The sequence below is a fragment of the Anolis carolinensis genome, unplaced genomic scaffold (genome assembly GCF_035594765.1).
Source record: "Anolis carolinensis isolate JA03-04 unplaced genomic scaffold, rAnoCar3.1.pri scaffold_10, whole genome shotgun sequence".
NCBI lineage: Eukaryota > Metazoa > Chordata > Lepidosauria > Squamata > Dactyloidae > Anolis > Anolis carolinensis.
Window position 1 is genome coordinate 13,035,407 of NW_026943821.1, and position 5,970 is coordinate 13,041,376.

At 39.7% G+C, this 5,970-nt stretch overlaps 1 pseudogene; it reads left to right on the top strand.

Annotated features, from left to right (window-relative positions):
- The first annotated feature begins 670 nt into the window (after positions 1-670).
- On the top strand, positions 671-766 carry LOC134293882 (U2 spliceosomal RNA; annotated as a pseudogene).
- The last annotated feature ends 5,204 nt before the right edge of the window (positions 767-5,970 follow it).

Genomic DNA, 5,970 nt, shown 5'->3' on the forward strand with positions numbered 1-5,970 from the left:
ATTGATCATATCCTCAGCTGCTGTAAGAAAATTGCACAGACAGACTACAAACAGAGGCACAACTATGTGGCCCAAATGATTCATTGGAACTTATGCCTCAAGTACCACCTCCCAGCAGCAAAGAACTGGTGGGATCACAAACCTGCAAAAGTATTGGAAAATGAGCACGCAAAGATACTGTGGGACTTCCGAATCCAGACTGACAAAGTTCTGGAACACAACACACCAGACATCACAGTTGTGGAAAAGAACAAGGTTTGCATCATTGATGTTGCCATCCCAGGTGACAGTCGCATAGATGAAAAACAACAGGAAAAACTCAGCCGCTATCAGGACCTCAAGATTGAACTTCAAAGACTCTGGCAGAAACCAGTGCAGGTGGTCCCGGTGGTGATTGGCACACTGGGTGCCGTACCAAAAGATCTCAGCCAGCATTTGGAAACAATAGACATTGACAAAATCACCATCTGCCAACTGCAAAAGGCCACCCTACTGGGATCTGCACACATCATCAGAAAATACATCACATAGTCCTAGACACTTGGGAAGTGTTCGACTTGTGGTTTTGCGAAATGAAATCCAGCATATCTATCTTGTTTGCTGTGCCATACAACGTCGTTGTGTTGATAATAATAATAATAATAATAATAATAATAATAATAATAATAATAATGCTTCTCGGCCTTTTGTCTATGATCAAGTGTAGTATCTGTTCTTATCTAACAACAACAACAACAACAACTTTATTTATATCCCGCCACCATCTCCCAGAGGGACTCCAGAGTGCTCACAAAACACTCAAGGTGTGACACAAAATACAACAAGTGCAAAACAAAACATAGGCAATAAACAGTTAACATCTTATCTGTTAAGCCCAGTGAAAGCACGATATCCTGATGTAGGTTGGATCTAGACCTCCATATAATGCAGTTTGAAACTGCCTTATATAGTCATGCTTAACACATATAATGGAGTTTAATGCAGTTAAAAGGCATTATATGTATCTACACAGACCATATACAGTAATACAGTTTTCAACTGCATCATATCGCAGTATAGACAGGGCCACTGTTATCTTTCTATACCAGACAATGCCAGCACAAGCCATGTTGTTATCTGTGGCACGTTGGCAAGACACAATGCTAATCTCCTTACACTATCAGGAACACGGAATGGAATTTCCTGGATTCTTTCTCACTCTTCCCAGCAACTCCTTCCACTATATTCCCATAGTGAGGCAGCAATTCTGTGGGAGTCATGATTCACGCAAATTGTTTGGCCTCGCCTGCGTTGCCTTGGCCAATGAAGCTGCAGTGATGTGGGCTGAACTGAAAGGGATGCAACGCATGGTGTGGAGGTCATAGTAAGGGTAGAGACTTCTAGGTTCTTCAATATATATCGATGGTGTCACCATTGAGGCACATTGTGTTGTGGAATACAAATCACAGCTTGCAATAACAAACAGAAGATTTGGCTGTTGGCTGTTATGGAGGCGCGGCTGGTGGGAACGAGGGACAGGGCCTTCTTGGTGGTGGCTCCCTGGCTGTGGAACACCCTCCCCACAAATATCTGACAAGCCCCAACTCCTCTGGGCTTCAGAAAGGCTGTGAAAACATGGCTGTGTGCACAAGCTTTTAACAAGTAATACGATAACGTCGACATAGTCTGATTGAAGGCTGAAGCTTGAGGTTTTTAGACAAATTGATCTAATCTACATATGTTTTAATTGTTATAATGTATTTTAATAATGTATTTTTATAGTTTTAATTGATGATATGTACTGTTTTTGTTTTATTATGTTCTTGGCATTAAATGTTGCCAACTGTTGTAAGCCGCCCTGAGTCCCCCCGGGTGAGAAGAGCGGGGTATAAATGCTGGAAATAATAAATAAATAAATAAATAAAGTCCAATGCCCTACAATCCTCAGTATGCATGGAGCTCTTTAAAAAACCCAAACCCAGAGCCGGTCCAACAATGAGGCGCAAAACATACAGTTGAGACTGCTTTTTCTGTTGATTTCTTGTAAAACATGATGTTTTGGTGCTTAATTTGTAAAATCTTAATGTAATTTGATGTTTAATAGGCTTTTCCTTAATCCCTCCTTATTATCCAATATTTTCGCTTTTATTTTTCAGTAATTGGTTTGGGGGGGGGGGGCAAAATTCTGTTCGCCTACACTTGAAAATTACCTAGGGCCGGCTCTGCCCAAACCTATCAGAAAAAAACACACACCTATGCAGACTTTGGTTCCAAAAGGTCAATGTCCCTTTGACTGAGAGCAGGCAAGACATATTATCATCAGACCTTTCTTAATAAGGTGGGGGTGCTTCCAAAACTGTCGCTGAACATGTATGTCTTTACTACTAGGACAGTCAAGCCAAAACATTCAGTTCAGACTAACCTTATCCATGCTTTGTAGGAAAGATAAGACACAAAAGAATAACTGAGGCATGAACGCTCGCATAGCCAGCAAATATCCAAAACTGCAGTGGGCAACAGAGGGTTGGGAGGGGAGGCAAATTATCTCTCCAGGACACCCTGAAAGGCCATAGGACCCCTATTATAGCCTCCACAAAAAGTACTAAACTTTAGTTGTACTGGCTTGTTACATACTGAGCTATTGTGGGATTTGGAAGGAAGTGGTACAAATGAAACAAATAGTGTCCATAGCAAGCACATTTTGGTGTTGTCACATATGCGTTGGATGCATCCTATCTTCAATCCCCAGCATCTCCAGGTAAGATTGGATAATTTCCTGCCCCATTTGAATCCCTATAGTGCAGGTATCCAGGTTAAATATTCTTCATATGAAATGATTGGAACCGCAAATGTTTAGAATTTGGGATTTTTGTAAATTTTAAAATATTTTCATTTGCATAATGAGGTATTTTGGCAATGGTACTCAAGTCTAAACATGACATTCATTGATGTTTCATACATAACTTATAAGCATAGCCTGAAAGATTTTATACACAATATTCCTAAATATGTTTATGTATAAAACAAAGTTTGTGTATGTTGAACCACCAGAAAGCAAAAGTGTCACTACCTCAGCTACGTATGCATACAGTTTTGGATTTTGGAGCATTTCACATTTCTGGATAAGGAGACTCAACCTATACTAGTCTAGATGAATGGGCGACCGGTGGTTTTGATATTAGTGGGGTGATGTATCCTCTGTGAGTTTGAATCTGAACTTGAAAGGGGCTTTTCAAGTGCTAAGCTTCCTTTGGGGATGGGACCTGGGTTCCTTCTTTGTAAGGAAGTCACAGAACAGACTTGACTCAAACCTAACTCTACTTCTTTAGAGGAGGCCATACAGAATGGTCCAATGGTCATGTCATTTCAGCTTGGGTAACCTTACCTTTTCCAGGTTGAGCACCGGCCACACCCAGGAGACCCATGAGGACACATAGAAGCAAAGTAAACATTCCTTTTGGAATTTCAGCACACAAAAATACAGAATTTGGTACCTCAAATTGCTGAGTGGTAGGATAGACCTAGGCATGGAAAGAGTTGCAATGGAATTAGTAATTGAAACAGAAGGCTATATTGCACAATACAAGGAAACCAACATCACAGCTGAATTGTCACCTTTGGTAAGGATCCTTATCACAAAATGCCATGTACATCCTATTGTTGGTTGGCCTCATGATTATCCAATCCCTAGCTATTGATGAGTAAGATATGTTGATAGCTCCCAACCCTACTTTGGTGCAATGAGTCCTTTCCATTTTGGTACATGCAGTAAAGTACAGTAGAGTCTCACTTATCCAACATAAACGGGCCAGCAGAATGTTGGATAAGCGAATATGTTGGATAATAAGGAGACATTAAGGAAAAGCCTATTAAACATCAAATTAGGTCATGATTTTACAAATTAAGCACCAAAACATCATGTTATACAACAAATTTGACAGAAAAAGTGGTTCAATATGCAGTAATGCTATGTAGTAATTACTGTATTTACAAATTTAGCACCAAAATATCACGATGTATTGAAAATATTGACTACCAAAATGCATTGGATAATCCAGAACGTTGGATAAGCGAGTGTTGGATAAGTGAGACTCTACTGTAATATCAAGAGGTGGGATTCTCTTCCTTTCCCTTTCCTTCTGCTCTCCCACCTGTATACAAAAACTATCTGTTACTGTGTGTTTATATCTATAAGTAGTTATATTTGCATTTTTTCATTTTTCAAAGCTAGAATTGCAAACTTGCTTTAAAATAACAAGTAATGAAAATATGGAATGGCAGTAGTGAAGGAAGGCAGGATTACTAGAGTATACAGAAATATGTTCATGAGACCACGAACTGCTGAATTGACACAACTGCATAATTGAAACGAGGTACAATATTGAAGGTGCTCAACCTGGTATCCACTGAAAACATGACCTCAGGGAAATAGCAGCTTTGTGCAATAATTTCATTTTAAAATGGTACTCTGGTCATGTTGCAATCATGGAGAGGCTCTAAATGAAGCCACATTCAGCGATTAGAGTCCTAGAACCCACTAACATTACCACAATTCTTGTACTATGATTCCTTTGATGGGCATGGTTCTATCCTTTGGAACCCTAGGATTTGCTGTTTGAGTGGGTGAATTTACAATTCTTAGCCAAAAAGGTTTAATGTCTCACCAAACTACAGCTAATATAATTCCACAGGATTTAGCCATGACATGTAAAGAGTTATTTTAATTAAACAAGTGTTGTTTTTATGGGCCCCAGATATTGAATGCTGAGAGATGATGAGTACTCCAGTCCTTCAATATGTGGTGGGCTATATATTTTTACTATTGGTTTAGAGCAGTGGTTACCAACCTGTGAGCCACGGCCCACTGGTGAGCACTGAGACCTAAAATAAGGTCTGTGAGACATGCAGGGAAAGTCAGCTCATTATTAAATATGGTTTTCTGTGGGTGAGCTGGATGACAGATGTCATCAGAAACTAGAGCTGATGTGGTCTATCCAATGCAATTTTCTGAATCAACACCCCAATTTACCAAACCGAATCTAAAGTTGACCAAAAACTGATTTGGAACCCTTTTGGTACTAATGTTGGAGAGTGGTCTCTGGTCAAGTGGTCCCTGGTCCAAATGGTCCCCAGACCCAGTCAAGTGGTTTGTGGTAAAAAAAAAAAAAAAAAGTTGGGAATCACTGGTTTGGAGAATAGAGTTCAAATGAATGTGATAGGATGACATTCTCATGCAAACTGTTCCACATTGATTTTTAAAATCCCAGTTCCAGTAACTGATTTTATATAATTCCAACTATGTGTCTGTATGTGAAATTGTTTGCTTTTCAGAAATATCTTAAAAGCTAACATCTAAATCCTAATAATACAAAGTACAAACCTGAAAAAATGGAAAGTATCATCACATTAGAGCCACACTAGCAGGCATCTTGAGAAGCTGGTGTGTGATATGCTGTCTGTATAAAAGACAGGACTGGAGCAGAAGATCTATCCGCATTTACCCAACTGCATGTAGAGACAGGGCAAGGCAAGAAGTTTTACAGTTTTGAGGTCACCACCAAAAAGACCACAAATGCAGCATATAAGAATGGTAAGACCATAGCTTGTGCCTTCCCCCACATACAGTCAGTCACACTTAAAATCTAGTTTGCACGTGTCTATTTCAGTACACATTCCATTTTTAGCAGATTCAGATTTCATGTGTAAACTGTTTTCTATGTCTCCCAAGTCATAGCCAGGATACTAGATAAAGTGGCAAAGTTAAATAAATTGTCCCCATCCCTTATCATTTAGCCATGTAGGGTTTGTCTACATTAATCAAAATACCAGTACTCACCTTGAATCCACTGTTTTTCTCTCTCCATGATGCACAGGGACTTCCAGTGATAACTTGTCGTTGCCCTGCTTTAGGCAAAGTTGGGGGATGCTCTGTAGTTTGCAGAAAACTTAGAGGACTGTCCTGGAGCTTTGTAACCATCTGAACAGTTGGTT